This window comes from Mesoplodon bidens (genome assembly GCF_964165515.1).
Source record: "Mesoplodon bidens genome assembly, contig: HAP1_SCAFFOLD_164, whole genome shotgun sequence".
Lineage (NCBI taxonomy): Eukaryota > Metazoa > Chordata > Mammalia > Artiodactyla > Ziphiidae > Mesoplodon > Mesoplodon bidens.
The window spans coordinates 222,554-243,929 of NW_027671188.1; the positions used below are offsets into that span (position 1 = coordinate 222,554).

Below are 21,376 nucleotides of genomic sequence, written 5' to 3' on the forward strand. Positions count from 1 at the left end.
CACACCAGGCGTAAAGTGAGCCCCACCCCAGGGCTCGCAAGGCAAGGGAAGACCTGCTCTCCGGTAAGGCAGCCGTGGCCACACTTCCCTGCTAATGTTGGAGGGTCTCCTGCAGAGGCGGGGGGCTGTTGTGGCTCACCATAGGGACAAGGACACTGCCAGCAGAAGTTCTGGGAGGTACTCTAAAGTTGTCACTCTTTGCAGATGACCTGATACTACACAGAGAGAATCCTAAAGATGTTACCAGAAAATGCCTAGCGCTAATCAATGATTTTGGGAAAGTAGCAGGATACAACTTTAATGCACAGAAATCTCTGGGATTCCTATAGGCTAATGATGAAAAATCTGAAAGAGAAATTAAGGAAACACTCTCATTTACCATTGCAACAAATAGAATAGGAACGAATATACCAAGGTAGACAGAAGACCTGTATGCAGAAACCTATAAGACGCTGATGAAAGAAATGAAAGAGGATACAAAGAGATGGAGAGATATATTATGTTCTTGGGTTGTAGGAATCAACATAGTGAAAATGACTATATGACCTAACGCAATCTACAGAGTCAATGCAATCATTATCAAATTACCAATGGCATATTCCAGGGAACTAGGAGAAAAAATTACACAGTGTGTATGGAAACAAAAAAAGACACTAAATACCAAAAGAACTCTTGAGAAAGAAAAACGCAGCTGGATGAATCAGGCTCCAGGACTTCAGACTATACTACAAATCTACAATAATCAAGATAGTACGATACTGGCACAAAAACCGAAATATAGATCAACGGAACAGGATAGAAAGCCCAGAGGTAAACCCATGCACATATGGTCACCTACTTTTTGATAAAGGTTGCAAGAATATACAATGGAGATAAGACATCCTATTCAACAAGTAGTGCTGGGAAAACTGAAAAGCTACATGTACAAGAATGAAATCAGAACACTCCCTAACACCATACACAAAAATAAACACAAATGGATTAGAGTCCTAAAAGTAAGTTTCCACACTATCATACACTTAGAGGAACACATAGGCAGAACACTCTATGACATAAATCACGGCAAGATTCTTTGTGACCCACTTCCTAAAGAAATGGAAATAAAAACAAAATTAAACAAATGGGAACTAATGAAACTTAAAACATTTTTCACAACAAAGGGAACCACAAACAAGACCAAATGACAACCCTCAGAATCAGAAAATATTTGCAAATGAAGCAACTGACAAACGATTAATCTTCAAAATTTACCAGCAGCTCATGCAGCTCTAAACCAAAAAATACAAACAACAATCCAAAAGTGGGCAGAAGACCTAAATAGACATTTCTCCAAAGATGATACACAGATTGCAATAAAACACATAGAAGGTTGCTCAATATCATGAATCATTAAAGAAATATAAATCAAACTACAATGAGGTGTCACCTCACACTAGTCAGAATAGCCATCAACTTCAAAATTCTACAAACTCTAAATTCTGGAGTGGTGTATGGAAAACAGTACCCTCTTGCACTGTTAGTGGGAATGTAAATTGTTACAGCCACTATGGTGAACAATATGGAGGTCATTAAGAACCTAAAACTTGAACTAATATATGACCCCGCAATCCCGCTTCTTTGTATATACCCTGAGAAAAGCATAATTCCAAAAGGGTCATAGACCACAAAGTTCATTACAGGTGTAATTACAATAGCCAGGACAGGTAAACACCTAAGTATCAATTGACAGAAGAATGGATAAAGAAGGTGTGTCATATATATACAATGGAATATCACTGAGCCATAAATAGAAATAAAAATTGAGCTATTTGCAGTTAGGTGGATAGACTTAGAGTCTGTCATACTGTGTGAAATGAGTCAGAAAGAAACAAAAGACAAACTTTTTGCTAATATATATATATATATATATAGGGAATTAAAAAACATTCTGATGAATGTAGGTGTAGGACAGCAATAAAGATGTTGATATAGAGAATTGACTTGAGAATATAGTGAGTGGAAAGGGTAAGCTGGCATGAAGTTAGAGAGTCGTCTGTACATATATACACTACGAAATGTAAAATAGATAGCTAGTGGAAAGCAGCTGCATAGCACAGGGAGATACGTTCAGTGCTTTGTGACCACCTAGCTTGGTGGGATAGGGAGGGTGGGAGGGAGATGCAAGAGGGAGTGGATATGGGAATATACCTATAGCTGATTCACTTTACTATACAGCAGAAACTAACACAACAGTGTAAAACAATTATATTGCCATATAAATGATAAAAAAACAATATGCTGTCTAAAAGAACCATTTTATCATTAAGGACACACATAAGCTGAAGGTGAGGGAATAGAAATTGATAGTCCAAACAGTTTCCAAACAAGTGCAGGACTTGATCTCCCAATCTCAGGTAATACAGACTTTCAGTCAAAGTAGGTCACAAGTGATAAATAAGGTCAGTATACAATGATAATGGATCAATTTATCAAGATAAAATAATAATTGTAAATATATAGGTACTGAACGTTGCGGGATTAAACAAATATTTAAATCAACCATTAAGAGATCTGATAGAGGGGGCTTCCCTGGTGGTGCAGTGGTTGAGAGTCCGCCTGCCGAGGCAGGGGACACGGGTTCGTGCCCCGGTCTGGGAGGATCCCACATGCCGCGGAGCGGCTGGGCCCGTGGGCCATGGCTGCGGAGCCTGCGCGTCCGGAGCCTGTGCTCTGCAGGGGGAGAGGCCACAACAGTGAGAGGCCCGCCTACCGCAAAAAAACAAAAAAAAAAAAAAAAAAAAAAAGAGATCTGATAGAGGGCTTCCCTGGTGGCGCAGTGCTTGAGAGTCCACCTGCCGTGCAGGGGGCATGCCTTCATGCCCCGGTCTGGGAAGAACCCACATGCCGTGGAGCGGCTGGGCCCGTGAGCCATGGCCACTGAGCCTGCACGTCCGGAGCCTGTGCTCTGCAGCGGGAGATGCCACAAGAGTGAGAGACCCGTATACCCACACCCGCCCACAAAAAAAAAAAAAAAAAAAGATCTGAGAGGATAAATCAACAATAAAACAAATAATAGTAAGTGACTGTATTATCCCACTTTCTACCTTAGAAAATTAATAAAGAAACAGAATGTACCTAATAAACTTATAGAAAACTTCCATTCAACAGTACCAAAATTCATATTCTGCTTAAGTGCTGAAGGAGCATTTCCCAGAATGGACACTGTCTTGAAACATAAAGCAAGCGTTAACAAATTTAAGAAGATCAGAGTCACATTAAGCATCTTTTTTGATCATAATGTTATGAAGCTAGAAATCAATAACAAGAGAAAAAGAAAAATCCCTTATATGTAAACTTATACAACACACACTGGAAATATATATGGGTCAAGGAAGAAGTCAAAAGGGAAATCTGAAACTACCTTCAGATAAACGAAAATGACAACATACCAAAACGTTTGGAATATAGAAAAATCAGTCAATGGATGAATTAATTTTAGCAATCATAGATTCTTCTAAAAGAGAAAAGAATAATCTAAAATAAACCACTTGTGCATATGCATGAAGGACTAGGAAAAATGAACAAATTAAGCACCAGGAATAAAAGGAAAAAAATAAGAAAGATTCAAATGGAAATGAATAAAACAAATATCAGATAATTAGGAAAAACTGAATCCAAGTGTTGGAATTTGGAAAGGATCATAAAATTGACAAGATTTAGCAAGACTAACGAAGAGAAAAAAAGAGCTTAATAAATAAAACTTTAACTGAAAGAGGAGAAATTGCAGCTGACACCATAGCATACAAATAGTTATAAAGAATGCTAAAAAACTGGGTTACAAAAATGGATAAATCTCCAAAAACTCCTATATAAAACATAGCAAGACAATCATGAAGAAGCAAAAAACAAACAAACAAAAAATATCTTGATCATACAAATACTGACTTAGGAAATTGAAGCACTATTCAAAACTCTCCCAACAAAGAGAAGCCCAGGATCAGTTAGTTTCACTGGTGAATTCTACTGAACATTTAATGAAGATTTATTGCCAGTCCTTCCCAAACTCTCCCAAATAACTACAAAAGAGGAAACATTTCCAAACTCATTTTATAAAACCAGGATTTTCTTGATTAACAAAGCCACATAAGGAAATAGAAGGGAACACAAAACAAAACAAAACAAAACAAAAAGCACAGAACTTACAAGCTAATATCCTTGTACATATAGATGCAAAAATTCTCAACAAAATTCTAGCAAACCAAATTCAAAAACACACTAAAATGTTCAACATGCTAAGGTGAAATAATTCCTGGTGATGCAAGGGCAGTTAACATTTTTAAATCAAAAATTTTAATTTACGACACGAATAGCATGCAGAAGAAATGTTTGAAAGAATTTTCTAAATTTTCTTGATTAAAGCTTTCAACTACCTGGGGAGAGAAGAAACATTTTAAATGTAATAAAGATCATATATTATCAAGCCCACAGCTAACATCATATTCAAGATGAAAAGCGGAAAACTTTTCCTCTAAGACAGGAACAAATAAAAAATGCTCACTATCACCACTTCTCTTCAACATAATAGTAGAATCCCTAGCCAGAACCATTAGGCACGGAAAAGAAATGAAAGGGATCCAAAGTGGAAAGGAAGAATTTAAAATGTCTTGGTTTGAAGATGACATATTCTGTATGCAGGAAATCCTAAAGACTCCACCAAAACCCCATGAAACTGTTAGAACTAATACATGAAATCAGTAATTTTGTTGGATTTGAAATAAGAATACAAAATTAGTTGCATTTCTATACACTAACAAGAAAATACCTGAGAGAAAAAAAAAAAAAAACACTTACATTTACCGCAGCACCTAAAACAATAAAATGTTAGGAATACATTTAAGCAAGGAGACAAAACCATCTGTACACCTAAAAATATAACATTTACAAAAACTGAAGAAGATATATGTAAATAGAAAAGTATCCCATATTTCTAAATTGAAAGAATTAATACTGTTAAAATGTTCACGCTACCTCAAGCTATCTACAGTTTCAATGGAATCCCAATCAACATTTCAATGACAATTTTCCCAGAAATAGAATAATAATCCTAAAAATTGTACGAAACAACAAAGGACACTGAAAATAGACAAGGCAATTTTCAGCAAGATAAACAAAGCTGGGTGCAACTCACTTCCTGGTTTCAAACTATTATACAAAGTTACGGTAACCAAAATAATGTGAAATTAGAATAAAAACAGACAAAATACCAATAGAATAGGACTGAGAGCCCAGAAATAAACTCAGCCATGTCCAGTCAACTAACACATGACAAAGAAGACAAGAATAAACAATGGAGTAAAAATAGACTTTACACTAAGTAGTGTTGGAAAAGCTGAATATCCACATGGAAAAGAATAAAATTGAACACCCATCTTAGATGACTCAAAAATTAACACAACGTGAACAGAAATCACAAAATCCTTAGAATTAAACAGAAAAAAATCTCCAAGGCATTTGTGTCAGCAATGATTCTTTTGGATATGATACCAAAAGAAGAAGGAACAAAAAGAAAATTCAACATGTGTGAAAACATCAAATTTAAAAGCCTCTGCACAAAAAGAAACTTGAACAGAGTGAAGAGGCAAAGGAACAGGAGGCATAAGAATTCTCCTATGGAATGGGAGAAAATATTTGCCAACAACATGCCAGCTACAGGACTAATGTTGAAACATAAAAAAGACTTAGTTTTTTTTAGAAAAGTTGAATAATCTAATTAAAAGGTGGGCTGAAGATCTTAGCAGATATATTCCCCCCATAGGAGACTTACAAATGACCAACTGACACATGAACATTTGCTCAACCTCTTTAATAGTAAGAGAAATGCAAAATAAAACCACAATGAGATAGCAACTCACGCATTTCATAGTGGTTATTATGAAAAAGAAAAGACATAAAAGTGTAGTCAAGCATGTAGAAAACAGGGAACACTTACAGACTTTTGGTGGTAGTGTAACTTAGTACAACCACTATGGAAAATAATATGGATGTTCCTCAAAATTCTAAAAATAATACCACCATATAACCTAGCAATTCCATTTCTGAATATACATAATTGAAAGAAATGAAATCAGTTAACTTACAGAGATATTTGCACTCCCATGTTCACTGTGTAAATATTTATCTAAAATATGCCAGGCATAGTCACTAACCGTTTATCAATGATTAAATGGATTAAGAAATGTATATATTACGACAGTGGATATTATACAGTCATATAATGAAATTCCTGCAATTTGTGACCACATATAATCAACTTGCAGGCATTATTCTTAGTGAAACAATCAGAGACATAAAGACAAACTGTGTGATCCCACTTATTTATGAAATCTAAATGGCTGAGGTCTTCAAAAAAAAGAGTGTATATGTATTTAATAGGTGTGAGGTTCGGAGAAATAGGGAGATGATAGTCAGAGAGCATAAATTTCATGTTATAAAATGTGTAACTTCTTGGGATCTAAATTACAGGATAGTGAGTTAGTTACCAATACGTTATTGCATGTTTAAAAGTTACTCGGAAAGTAGATCTTAAATGTTCTTACAGCACACACACAAATTTGGTAACCATGTGAGGTGATAGAAGTATTAACTAACATTATTATCACATTATTTCACAGCATAGATGTAAATCTAACCATCATGCTGTGTACCTTAAAACTGCCAACGTTATATGTCAATTGTATCTCAGAAATGTTGGGGAAATTGCTTTAAAGATAAGACCTAAATGTTTCAAATCCATTGAGAAAAGATAAGGAACAAACTTCTCAAGATTGGCCTTGGCAATAATTCCTTGGCTATGACAGCAGTAGAGCAGGCAACAAAATCAAAAGTTAAGTGAAGTGAAATTGAACTGAAACATTCCTATATAATAAAGGAAACAATCAATAGAATTAACAGGCAATCTACAGAATTGCAGAAAATATTAGAAACACATACGAAATAAGCAGCTAATAACAAACATATATTAGGAAAGTGCAAAACCTCTGTAGTGGAATATCACCTCATATCTATTAGATTGTCTATTATAAAAAAAAAGAGAAGATAGCAGGCATGACAAAAGGGAACCCTCCTACATTCTTGTTAGGAATGCTGACTGGTATAGCCGCTCTAGAAACCAGTTTGAAGATTCCTCAAAAAGCTAAAAATGTAGAACTACTAAATCATCCAGAAAAAATCTTTGGATATTTTTATAGAGGAAGGAAAATCACCGAGTCATAAAGATACCTGCATCCCATGTACACTGCACCATCATTCTCAAATGCCATAACAGGAAAACAACACACTTAGGCGGAATAGATGGAAAAAGAAAATGTGGCACAGAAAAGTATTTTGTGTGGCAGGAAAAAAAATGTGTCACAATAAAAATATATTCAGGCATAGTAGAAGGAAAATGCTGCCTTTTGTAACAAAATGGGTGCACCTTGAGGGCACTATGTTAAGTCAACATCTCTAATAGTAAGAGATGTTGAGCAGAAGTACGATGAAGTGAGAAGTACTTAAGAAGTAAGTCAGGCATATAAAAACAAACATGGTGTGATCTCACATATTTCAAAAAAAATTAATCTTAGTTGCAGGTTTTTCTCCTTCATCACTTAAGATGTCCTGCCAGTCCTTTCTGGCTTAAAGAGTTTAACATCTGTCTTTCTCAAACTCTTCCAAAATATGGCAGAGGGAGGAAAAGTCCAAAACTAATTCTATGGAGACACTATCACTGATACCACAACCAGACAAAGATATCACAAAAAAAGAAAACTGCAGGACAATATCACTGATGAATATAGATGCAAAAATCCTCAACAAAATAGTAGCAAACAGAAGCCAACAGCACATTAAAAGGAAAATACACCATGATCAAGTGGGGTTTATTGCAGGAATAAAAGGATTCTTCAATATATGCAAATCAATCAATGTGATACACCATATTAAAAAATTGAAAGAGAAAACACATGTGATCATCTCAATAGAAGCAGAGAAAGCTTTTGAAAAAATTCAACACCAGGTTATGATAAAAACCCTCCACACAGTAGACATCGAAGGAAGATTCCACAACATAATAAAGGCCATATATTGCCAGAGTCCAGCTCTAGTGAGTCTCGGGATACCCGAGGGATGGATAGCGTCAGCAAAGGAAATAATTCTATTACACTTCTTAAAGTATCAGCATTGCATGTTTCTCTTTCTCATGTCTTTATTCTCCATTCTTCCTCTATTGTTTACAATCACAGGTTTATATATCGTAGTTGATTACATTACCAGGTACGTGGCCAAACAATCTTAGCACAATCAAACCTGAAAATATTCTATAAAGATTTTTTAAAACAAACATCCCCTAGTTTCTAGATGTCCTATTAAAATATTTCCCCAAGTTCCCATTAATCACAGGTTGTTTCTTAGTAACCAAGCCAAGCAGTTCTATGATTATTTCAATTGTAAAATTTGGAGCTACTTGTTCCTATTTTGCTTCTTGCATGTGCATCCTTTTACAATGGTTCCAGGAAAATATTTACAATGTACCTGCATGCTCTTTCTCGTTGTTTCCTTCAACTGAGACAGCGTTTTCTCCCTATCCGGGCAACGAATTCTGCTCTAGTCATTTGTTTTTCTATAATTAATTTTCCTTTATAATAGAACCATAAATTTCCTATGTCATCATCAGGAACTCCAGCCCATGGCCGTAACTCCATACTAGAGGGTGTTTTTAACAAAAACATCCCCTTAGCTCCAGGCTCTTAATTCTTTACCATTTACACAGGGCTTTAGTGGGTACTTCCCATCCTATGATAGTTTCAGGAGGGGGAGTCCTAGAGGAATTTTTTTTCACCTGGAGCAACATCCCCCCAAAATTGCCCCTGTATGTAAAGTTATTATCATAAAACATAACAACGGAGCTGTAGTCCACCTTACTGACACGGCACTGCCTTGTAGTGCCTTCCGTTGCTCATGACTTTGTCATGGTGCAATGCCTCCAGGATGGCTTCCGACATCTCCCCCTTTTTTATTTTTTAAAAGTGCAGTATGTAGCTCCACGGAAAGTTGTTTGATGCTTTTAATAATTATTCTAATGAGGACTGGAAGTAAAAATATCAGAATTAGTACAACAACTGCCATGATTCCTCCATTAATGAGCATTGAGAATAAGGTTTTATGTGACACAAGTGACTTAATACTTTCAAAAAATTTCTGAGCAGACTGTGCCGGAGATAAACCTAAGTTTGTATTTCCTATGTCATGAATATCTTGATGTAATTTAGTAGGGTCTAAACTAGCATCTGTTTGGTTCCAAACTCCCATAATATGAGTACGAATTTATTCCCAAGAATATAATGATGCATTCACTTTTAGAGGAGTAACACAAATCCATCTATATTTTTTATGACACCTCAAAGCTAATCTTACTTTGAGCACTGTTAATTCATGCCCTATGTGTAAAATTGCTTCTTCTAAGGCATCCACCTTTGCTTCTAACTTTCTGTCTATAACTTCCTGAGTAGCCAGAGCTAAAGATACATTTTTGAAAGCTCATTTACGTGTTGAGCTGTATGTACATGTTGAGCTAAGGAACTTATTGAAAGAGAAAGTGATGCTATTACAGCTATAAATGTAGATATTGCTAGAATTAAAGCTGCAACAAGTCTCTTTGAATGTAATAAAAGTTCAGTTTCATGCAAAACATGTAAGCCATAATCATCATACAAGGCAGATGATAATTTTAAGGCAACATAATGTATGGAGGTCGTTTAAGAATCATTAAAACTTGTACATTCATAGAGGGATTTATACAACTTGTCGAAATACAATCATAGCAATGTGTCCAAAAAGTAGAATCAGAAGTATTATAATAAATATTTAGATCCACATATTTTGGGGCTACCAAGAATACATGAGGTGCAGACACACAAGCCTGCATAGAATAAATACCCATATTTTTAGGTCTATGAAGAATAACTGGTGGTGGTGCAGCAATAGCTTTCCAAAGCTGGGTCTGTGCATAATACATACTCTCTTGAGCCATAGTTAGTATAGGAGGCACACATCCTCCAGTGTGCCATCTATAAACAAGCATAGAAGCAGGAATGAGTGTATTATTCCAATCATAATGTGCATGATGTTGTAAATAAGATCTATAATCCTTTCATGGATCAGGATTACTCCAATCATGCACATTTTTGTGGTATCCTCTATGGGAATATCAATTCTTGAAGAATATATACAATAATTCCATGTAGGAAATCTTGTATTGGTATCTACAGCGTCCCAGTTACTATCCAATTGGTCTTCCGGAGATTGTAATATAGATGATTGTACTCCTGTATGGATACCATAAGGAGGATTACAAGGAAGAAATTTTAAAGATGAGAGGAAGGTTGATTATATGTTGGATCTTCTCCAGGTGCTAGGTAAATCAAAGACCAAAGAAGTCTCTTATTAGATTGACTCAAAGGAGAAGCAGTAAGCTGTCCTTTAAGAAAAACCGGTATACATCCATCCTTACGAGAGGCTACAGAGTTATTAATTGATGGAAATATAAAACATATAGTATGGAACCCTGATTTTCCATGAAATGTAAAATTATTATTTGTTTTAAATTTATTATATGGATAGGAGCTTATGGCTCCTCCCATTAACCTGGGCATAGTAGTAGACACTGGTATACCCTCATTATCCCAGGCTACAGTTTGTAAAATCGGTGGATCAGGGAGATATGTCCAATAAGATTTATCCAAAGCATTTCCCCTAGTTACCTGGCAGGCCAATATAGCAAGCATAGCAACAACAAGATTTCCAGGTGTTAAGGTAGCTCCCTGCTCTGTTACCACTTTATCGGCGTCATCAGCAAGCGTTTAATCTGACCCCACGTTGGTGGATTCGAAGTTCTTGTAGAGATGGCTTGTGTCTTGCGAGGTCTTGGGTGCGGACGCGGAAGACAAAGAATTGGTCTCTCTCCAATGGTGAGCTTTTGTATCTGCTGCAGCAGTGGTTCTTTAGCTGATGGTGATTCATTAGCTGACGTCTCCGGCTGTGGTGCCTTGTGCCTGACTGGGAAGTGGTAAGGCGGGGTCGGAGGGCCCGACATGACTGATGAGACGGTCAGGCACCCACAACGGCGAGTCAGCGTCCTGTGGAAATACACAAGCATACCCTCAGCCGCTGGTTAGAAAATATCAGGTCCTTTCCATTGACGAGTGAGCAGATCCTTCCATTTCACCCTATGTTTAGGTTTATTAATATCGGGATTCCAATGTCTCATCATGGCAGTATTACCTTGTGAATCAGTATTCAAATTATTTAATACAAATAGTGTGTGTTGAAGATGTGATGTGGAGAAGTGTATTTGAATTCCCCTTGCTGTAAATTTGTAATTTGAACTTTTAAAGTATGATGGGCTCTTTCCACTATTGCATGACCCTGAGGATTATAGGGGATTCCCATAGAATGGGAAATATTAAAGTTTTCACAAAAGTTTTTAAAAGCCTTAGAAATGTAGGCAGGAGCGTTATCAGTTTTTAGAGCTTTTGGAATGCCTAGAAAGGCAAAACAGAAAAATACGTGTTGCATAACATCCTTAAAAGCTTTCCCGGTTCTTGCTGAGGCAAGAATTACATGAGAATAGGTATCCACAGAACCATGTACATAAGATAGCTTTCCAAAAGTTGGCACATGAGTTACATCCATTTGCCATAACATATTAGGTAATAATCCTCTAGGGTTGACCCCCATGGGCAAACTGGATGAATAAGTTGGACAATGTGGACAATTTTTAATTATAGATCTGGCTGTCTCCCGGGGCAGTTGAAATTGATATCACAGAGCTACGGAATTTTGATGATGCAAATTATGTGAAGCTTGTGCCTCCTCAATACAAGGGAAAGCGACAATTCGTGTCAAAAGGTCAGCTTGGCGATTACCTTCACATATGATTCCAGGCAAGTTAGAATGTGACCTTACATGACTGACATAATAAGGTAAAGAACGTGCCCAAACTTGTTTTGTAAAGAAGCTCACAGTGATAGTGCCAATGGTGGCGGTGCCCACGGTGACACTGCCCATGGTGACAATGCCCATGATGACAGTGCACATGGAGACAGTGCCCACGGTGCCATTGCTTATGGTAACAGTGCTCACAGTGACAGTACCCATGGTAACAGTGACCACGGTGAGGGTCCTCATGGTGATAATGTCCATGGTGAGAGGTCTCATTGTGACAGTCCGCATTGTGCCAGTGCTCATGGTGACAGTGCCCATGGTGACAGTGACCATGGTGAGAGTACTCGCGGTGGTAGTGCTCACACTAATAGTGCTCATGGTGACAGTGCCGATGGTGACAGTGCTCACAGTGACAGTGCCCATGGTGATAGTGCCCATGGTGAGAGTCCGCCCATTGATAGTGCCCATGGTGGCAGTTCCCATTGTGAAAGTGCTCATGATGACATTGCCCATGTTGGTAGTTCCCATGGTGACAGTGCTCATGGTGATAGTGACCATGGTAACAGTGCACATGGTGGCTGTGCCCTTGGTGACAGTGCCCATGACAACAGTACTCATGGTGACAGTTCTCACGGCGATAGTGCCAATGGTGACATTGAACATGGTGGCACTGAAAAACGGTGACAGTGCCCATGTTGACAGTTCTCATGATAACAGTGCACACGGTGACAACCAAAGCAGACAGTACTCACGGTGACAGTTCTTATGGTTGCAGTACACATGGTGACAGTGATCACAGTGATAGTGCCCATTGTGGAAGTGCCCACAGTCACAATTCTCATGGTGGAGTGCTCAAAGTGACAGTGCCCATGGTGAAAATACCCAGGGTGACAGTACTCATGGTGAGAGTGCTCATGGTGATAGTGCCCATGGTGACAGTGCCCATGTTCACAATTCTCACAGTGATAATGCCTATGCTGAGAGTACCTAGGGTGACAATGCCCATGGTGACAGTGCCCATGGTTTCATGCCCATGGTGACTGTGCTCATGGTGACAGGGCTCATGTTGGCAGTGCCATAAATAACAGTGTTCATTGTGGCAGTGCTCATGGTGACAGTGCCCATGTTTACAGTGTTTATGATGATAGATATCACAGTGTCAGTGCCCAAGGGGACAGTGTCCAGGATGACAAAGCGCATGGTGATACTTCCCATTGTGACTGTGGCCATGGTGACATGGGCCATGGTGACAGCATCCAGTGTGACAAGGCCCATGGTGACAGTGCTCATGGTGACCATGCCCATGGTGACAGGGCCGATAGTGAGAGAACCAATATTGACAGTGCTCATGGTAAAATTGCCCATGGAGACATTAGCCGTGGTGATAGTGCTCATGCTGACAACCCCACGGTGACAGTGCCAATTTTGATGGTCCCCGTGGTGACAGTTCTTATGTTGAATGTGACCTAGGTGACAATTCTCACGGTGACAGTGCCTATGGTGAAAATTCTCATAGTGACAGTGCTCACGGTGAGAGTGCCCATGGTGTTATTACCCATGGTGAGAGTACTCATGGTAAAAGTGCCCATGGTGACACTGCACATGGTGGCAGTGCAAAATGGTGACAGTGCCCATGGTGATATTGCTCATGGTGACACTGCTTATGGTGATAGTTCTTATGGTGATAGTGTGTATGGTGAAACTTGACACAGTGACAGTGCTCATGGTGACAGTGTTCACGGCGATAGTGCCGATGGTGAATGTGCCCATGCTGACAGTGCCCATAGTCATAATTCTCACGGTATAGTGCTCATGGTGACAATACCAGGGTGACAGAGCTCATGGTAAAAGTGCTCATGGAGACAGTGCCCATGGTGACAGTACCTAAGGTGACAATTCCCATGGTGAGAGTGCTCATGGTGACAATACACAGGGTGTCCTGCCCATGGTGACAGTGATCATGGTGAAACTGCTCATGTGGACAGTGCCATAAATGACAGTTCTCATTGTGGCAGTGCTCATGGTGACTGTGCTCAGAGGGACGGTGCCCATTGTTACAGTGCTTATGGTGACAGAGGTCACGGTGGCCATGCCCACGGTGACAGTGCCCACGCTGACAAAGCCCATGGTGATACCTCCCATTGTGACAGTGCCCACAGTGAAAGAGCCCACGTTGACAGTGCCCAAGATCACAGTGCCCATAGTGAGAATGCTAATGTAGACTGTGCCCTTTGTGACAGTGCCCACTGTGACAATGCCCATTGTGACTCTGCTCACGGTGACCGTACTGATGCTGACAGTGCCGATGGTGATAGTGCCAATAGTGAGAGTGCTCACAGTGAAACTGCCCATGGAGACACTGCCCATGGTGATAGTGCTCATCGTGACATCCCCTCGGAGGCAGTGCCAATGGTGAGAGTCCCCGTGGTGACAGTTCTCATGGTGAAAGTGACCCTATTGACTGTGTTCATGGTGACAATGCTCAAGGTGATAGTCTCCATGATGACAGTGCCCATGGTGACTGTTCACATGGTGACAGTGCCTATGGTGATAATGCAATTAGTGACAGTGCTCATGGTGAGAGTGCCCATGGTGATAGTGCCCATGGTGAGAGTCCTTACATTGATAATGCCCATGGCGGTAGTTCCCATTGTGAAATTGCTCACGATGCTGGTGACCATGATAACAGTGCACGTGGTGGCAGTGCCCTTGGTAACAGTGCCCATGATGACAGTACTCATGGTGACAATTCTCACGGTGATGGTGCCCATGGTGACATTGCACATGGTGGCAGTGAAAAATGGTGAGAGTGCCCATGTTGACAGTTCTCATGGTGACAGTGCACATGGTGACAACCCATGCAGACAGTACTCACGGTGATATTTCTCATGGTTGCAGTACCCATGGTGACAGTGCTCACAGTGAGAGTGCACATGGTGGCAGTGCCCATGGTGACAGTGCCCACAGCACTATTGTCTATGTTGACAGTGCTCATGGTAACAGTGCCCATGAGACAGTGAGTAAGGTGAGAGTGCTCACAGTGATATTGCCCATGGTGACAGGGCTCATGGTGACAGTCCGAATTGTGTCAGTACCCAGTGCAACAGTGCTCGTGGGGACAGTGACGACAGTGAGAGTGCTCACGGTGATAGTGCTGACGGTAATAGTGCTTATGGTGACAGTGCAAATGGTGACAATACCCATGGTGACGGTACTCATGTTGAAAATACCCATGGTGGCAGTTCTCATAGCGACAGTTCTCATGGTGACAGTGCTCATAATAGCAGTTCCCAAGGTGGCAGTGCTCGTGGTGACAGTGCTACTGGTGACAGTGCACTTGGTGGCAGTTCCCATGGGGACAGTACCGATGGTGACACTGTGCATTGTAACAGTGCCCAAGGTAACCGTGCTCACGGTGATAGTGCACATCGTGAGAGTGCCCCTGGTGGTAGTTCACCTGGTGACAGTGCTAAATAGTGACAGTGCACATGCTGACAGTGCTCATGGTGATAGTGCCCATGGTGACAGTGCACACGGTGATAATGGACATTGTTACAGTGTTCATGGTGACAGAGCCCAAGCTGGCAGTGGCCATGGTGACAGTGCCCACAATGACAGTGCCCTTGGTGACAGTGCCCTTGGTGACAGTGCCCATGCTGACACTTCTAACGGTGGCAGTACGCATTGGGACAGTTAGCATGGTGAGATTTGGCACAGTGATAGTGCCCATTGTGACAGTGCTCACAGTGACAATGCCCATGGTGCCAGTTCCCATAGAGACATTCCACATGGTAACATTTCTCAGAGTGCATGTGCCTATAATGATATTACCCATCTTGACACTGCACATGGTGGCAGTGCAAAATGTTGACAGTGCCCATGGTGACATTGCTCATGGTGACTTGGCTTACATTGATAATCCTTATGGTCACAGTGTGCATGGTGACACTGCACAGAGTGACAGTGTTCATGGTGACAGTGTTCACGGTGATAGTTCCCATTGTGAGAGTGTCCATGGTGACAGTGACCATAGTCACAAATCTCATGCTGTAGTGCTCACAGTGACAGTGCCCAAAGAGAAAATGCCCAGGGTGACAGTACTCATGGTGAGAGTGCCCATGGTGACAGTGCCCTTGGTGACATTGCCCATGTTCACAATTCTCACAGTGATAATGCCTATGGTGAGAGTACCTAGGGTGACAATGCCCATGGTGACAGTGCCCATGGGGTCATGCCCATGGTAGAGAGCACTCATGGTGACTGTGCCATGTTGGCAGTGCCATAAATAACAGTGCTCATTGTGGCAGTGCTCATGGTAACCGTGCTCATGGTGACATTACCCTTGTATACAGTGTTTATGGTGATAGATGTCACGGTGTCAGTGTCCACGGGGACAGTGTCCACGCTGACAAAGCCCATGGTGATACTTCCTATTGTGACAGAGCCCACCCTAACAGTGCCCATGGTGACAGCGCCCAGTGTGACAAGGCCCATGGTGACAAGGCTAACGGTGACCGTGCCAATGGTGACAGTGCCGATGGTGAGAGTGCCAATAGTGACAGTGCTCATGGTGAAACTGCCCATGGAGACATTGCCCATGGTGATAGTGCTCATTGTGGCAGTGTTCATGGTGACCATGCTTATGGTGACAGTGCCCCTGGTTACAGTGCTTATGGTGATAGATGTCACGGTGGCCATGCCTATGGTAACAGTGCCCATGCTGACAAAGCCCATGGTGATACTTCCCATTCTGACAGTGCCCAAGGTGACAGAGTCCATGGTGACAGTGCCCAATATCACAGTGCTCATGGTGAGAGTGCTAATGGTGACTGTGCCCATGGTGACAGCGCCCATTGTGACAACACCCATTGTGACAGTGCTCACGGTGACCATGCCGATGATGACAGTGCCGATGGTAATAGTGCCAATATTGAGAGTGCACAGGGTGACACGGCCCATGGAGACACTGACAATGGTGATAGTGCTCATCGTGACAACCCCTAAGAGGCAGTGCCAATAGTGAGAGTATGCATGGTCACAGTTCTCACGGTGGAAGTGACCCTGTTGAAATTGCTCATGGTGACAGTGCTCAAGGTGATAGTCTCCATGTTGACAGTGCCCATGGTGACTGTTCTCATAGTGACAGTGCCTATGGTGATAATGCTCTTAGTGACAGTGCTCACAGTGACAGTGCCCATGGTGACAGTGACCACGGTGACTGTTCTCAACGTGATAGTGCCCATGGTGACAGTGTTCATGATGACAGCCCGCATTGAGGCTGTGCCCGTGGTGACAGTTCTCAGGGTGATAGTGCTCATGGTGATAGTACTCACGATGACATTGCCCAAGGAGACAATACTCACGGTGTCAATAATCATGGTGAAAGTGCCCATGGTGGCAGTTCTCATAGGGACAGTTCTTGTGACAGTGCTCATGGTGGCAGTGCTCGTGGTGACAGTGCTCATGGTGGCAGTGCCCATGGTGAGAATACCAATGGTGACACTGCACATGGTGACAGTGCACATAGTCATGGTGCCTCTGGTGGCAGTGCAAAATAGTGACAGTGCCCATGGTGATATTGCTCATGGTGATAGTGCCATTGGTGAGAGTGCCCATGGTTATCATGCTCATTGTGACAGTGTCCATGGTGACAATGCCCCTGGTGACAGTGCACACCGTGAGAATGCCCATGGTGGCCGTGCCCATGGTCAAAGTTCTTATCATGATAGTGCTCACGGTACCAGTGTTCATGATAATAGTGCCCACGGAGGCAGTGCCCACAATGAGAATGCCAAAGGTGAGAATACTGACTGTGACAGTTCCGATGGTGACTTTTCTCTCTGTGATAGTGCCCTTGGGGAGAGTTAGCATGGTGAGATTTCTCACGGTGATAGTGCCCATTGTTTCAGTGCTCATAGTGACAAGACCCATGGCTCCAGTGCCCATCATGGCATTGCTCATGGTGACAGTTCTCACGGTGACAGTGCCCATGGTGATATTACCCATGGTGACAGTACTCAGTGATAAAATGCTCATGGTGACAGTGCCTAAGGTGATAGTGCACATGGTGGCAGTGCAAATGGTGACAGTGCCCATTGTGACATTGCTTAATGTGATAGTTCTTGCGGGGATAGTGCACATGGTGACACTGCCCACCGTGACAGTGCTCTTGTTGACAGTGATCACAGTGATAGTGCCAATGGTGGAAGTGCCCATCGTGAAAGTGCCCATGGTGACCTCTCTTATGGTGAGAGTGGTCAGAGTGTCAGTGCTCATGGTGAAAGTGCCCATGGTGACGGAGCTCACGGTGACAGTGCCCATACTTATAGTGTCCATGGTGACAGTACTAACAGTGAAATTGTCCATGGGAACCTTGCCCATGGTGACAGTGCCCATGGTCACAACCCTCACGGTGAAAGTGCTCACGGTTACAGTTCCCATTTTGACAGTGACGACCATGACAGTTCTAACAGTGATTGTGCACATGATGACAATGTTCATGGTGAAAGTTCACATTGTGCCAGTGCCCAAGGTGACAGTGCTCATGGTGACAGTGCCCAAAGTCACAATACACATGGTGACAGTGCTCAGGCTGACAGTTCTCATGGTGACAGTGCCCATGGTGACAGTGCACATGGTGATACTGAGAATGGTGACAGTGTTTGTGGTGACAGTGGTCATGGTTGCAGTACCCATGGTGATAGTGCTGAAACTGACAGTGCCCTTGGTGATAGTGCCCATGGTGAGAGTGCTTACATTAATAGTGCCCATGGTGGCAGTTCCCATTGTGAAAGTGCTCATGATGACAGTGCCCATGTTGGTAGTTCCCATGGTGACAGTGCTCACGGTGATAGTGACCATGGTAACTGTGCACATGGTGGCCGTGCCCTTGCTGAGAGTGCCCATGATGACAGTACTCATGGTGACAGTGCTCACCGTGATAGTGCCCATGGTGACAGTGCCCATGGTGGTAGTGCACACGGTTGCAGTGAATAATGGTGACAGTGCCCATACTGACAGTTCTCATGGTGACAGTGCACATGGTGACAGTGTTCATGATGACAATGTTCACGGTGGTTGTTCCCATGGTGAGAGTGTCCATGGTGACAGTGCCCATAGTCACAACTCTCATGGTGTAGTGCTCACAGTGACACTGCCCATGGTGAAAATACCCAGGGTGACAGTACTCACGGTGACAGTGCTCAATGTGATAGTGCCCATGGTGACAGTGTCCATGTTCACAATTCTCACAGTGATAATGCCTATGGTGAGAGTACCTAGGGTGACAATGCCCATGGTGACAGTGCTCATGGTGTCATGCCCATGGTGACAGTGCTCATGGTAACAGTGCTCATGTTGGGAGAGCCATAAATAACAGTGCTCATTGTGGCAGTGCTTAAGGTGAGCATGCTCATGGTGACAGTGCCCATGGTGACAGCGCCCAATGTGACAAGGTCCATGGTGACAGTGCTCATGGTGACCGTGCTCATGGTGACAGTGCCCACGTTTAAAGTGCTTATGCTGATAGATGTCACGGTGTCAGTGCCAATGGGGACAGTGCCCACGCTGACAAAGACCGTGGTGATAATTCCCATTGTGAAAGTGCCCATGGTGACAGTGCCCAGTGTGACAAGGCCCATGGTGACACTGCTCATGGTGACTGTGCCCATTGTGACAGTGCCGATTGTGAGAGTGCCAATAGTGACAGTGCTCATGGGGAAACAGCCCATGGAGATACTCCCCATGTTGATAGTGTTCATGGTGACAAGTCCACAGTGACAGTGCCAATGGTAATAGTCCCCGTGGTGACAGTTCTTACATTGAATGTGACCATAGTGACAGTTCTCACGGTGACAGTGCCTTTGGTGAAAATTCTCATAGTGACAGTGCTTATGGTGAGAGTGCCCATGGTGATATTACTCATGGTGACAGTACTCATGGTAAAAGTGTCCATGGTGACACTACACATGGTTGCAGTGCAAAATGGTGACAGTGCCCATGGTGATATTGCTCATGGTGACATTGCTTACGGTGATAGTCCTTACAGTGATAGTTTGTATGGTGAAACTGCACACGGTGACAGTGTTCATGGTGACAGTGTTCATGGCAATAGTGCCGATGGTGAGAGTGCCCATGGTGATATTGCCAATGGTGAGAGTCCTTACGTTGATAATGCCCATGGTGGTAGTTCCCATTGTGAAAGTGCTCACGATGCTGGTGACCATGATAACAGTGCACGTGGTGGCAGTGCCCTTGGTGACAGTACCCATGATGACAGTACTCTTGGTGACAATTCTCACGGTGATAGTGCCCATGGTGACATTGCACATGGTGGCAATGAAAAATGGTGAGAGTGCCCATGGTGACATTGAACATGGTGGCAGTGAAAAATGGTGACAGTGCCCATGTTGACAGTTCTCATGGTGACAGTGCACATGGTGACAACCCATGCAGACAGTACTCACGGTGATATTTCTCATGGTTGCAGTACCCATGGTGACAGTGCTCACAGTGAGAGTGCACATGGTGGCAGTGCCCATGGTGACAGTGCCCACAGCACTATTGTCTATGTTGACAGTGCTCATGGTAACAGTGCCCATGAGACAGTGAGTAAGGTGAGAGTGCTCACAGTGATATTGCCCATGGTGACAGGGCTCATGGTGACAGTCCGAATTGTGTCAGTACCCAGGGCAACAGTGCTCGTGGGGACAGTGACGACAGTGAGAGTGCTCACGGTGATAGTGCTGACGGTAATAGTGCTTATGGTGACAGTGCAAATGGTGACAATACCCATGGTGATGGTACTCATGTTGAAAATACCCATGGTGGCAGTTCTCATAGCGACAGTTCTCATGGTGACAGTGCTCATAATAGCAGTTCCCAAGGTGGCAGTGCTCGTGGTGACAGTGCTACTGGTGACAGTGTACTTGGTGGCAGTTCCCATGGGGACAGTACCGATGGTGACACTGTGCATTGTTACAGTGCCGATGGTAACCGTGCTCACTGTGATAGTGCACATCGTGACAGTGCCCCTGGTGGTAGTTCACCTGGTGACAGTGCTAAATAGTGACAGTGCACATGCTGACAGTGCTCATGGTGATAGTGCCCATGGTGACAGTGCACACGGTGATAATGGACATTGTTACAGTGTTCATGGTGACAGAGCCCAAGCTGGCAGTGGCCATGGTGACAGTGCCCACAATGACAGTGCCCAAAGTGAAAGTGCCGACAGTGACAGTTCCCATGGTGACCCTTCTCACAGTCACAGTGCCCATGGGGATAGTTAGCATGGTGAGATTTCTCACGGTGATATTGCCCGTTGTGACAGTGTGCTCTGTGAGAAGGCCTATGATGCCAGTGCCCATAGAGACATTCCGCACGGTCATATTTCTCATGGTGAAAGTGCCTTTGGTGATAT

At 42.7% G+C, this 21,376-nt stretch overlaps 1 pseudogene across 1 annotated transcript in view; it reads right to left on the reverse strand.

The window, feature by feature from the left end:
- LOC308611705 (ubiquitin-like modifier-activating enzyme 1) overlaps positions 1–17,351 on the reverse strand; it is a 50,780-nt pseudogene extending 33,429 nt beyond the window's left edge. The window contains exons 1-3 of the transcript in view: positions 17,288–17,351; positions 16,299–16,388; positions 10,885–11,181 (exon numbers count right to left, since the gene is read on the reverse strand). The product of the transcript in view is annotated as a ubiquitin-like modifier-activating enzyme 1 (transcript). The remainder of the gene's footprint in view (positions 1–10,884; positions 11,182–16,298; positions 16,389–17,287) is intronic.
- Positions 17,352–21,376: the final 4,025 nt, after the last annotated feature.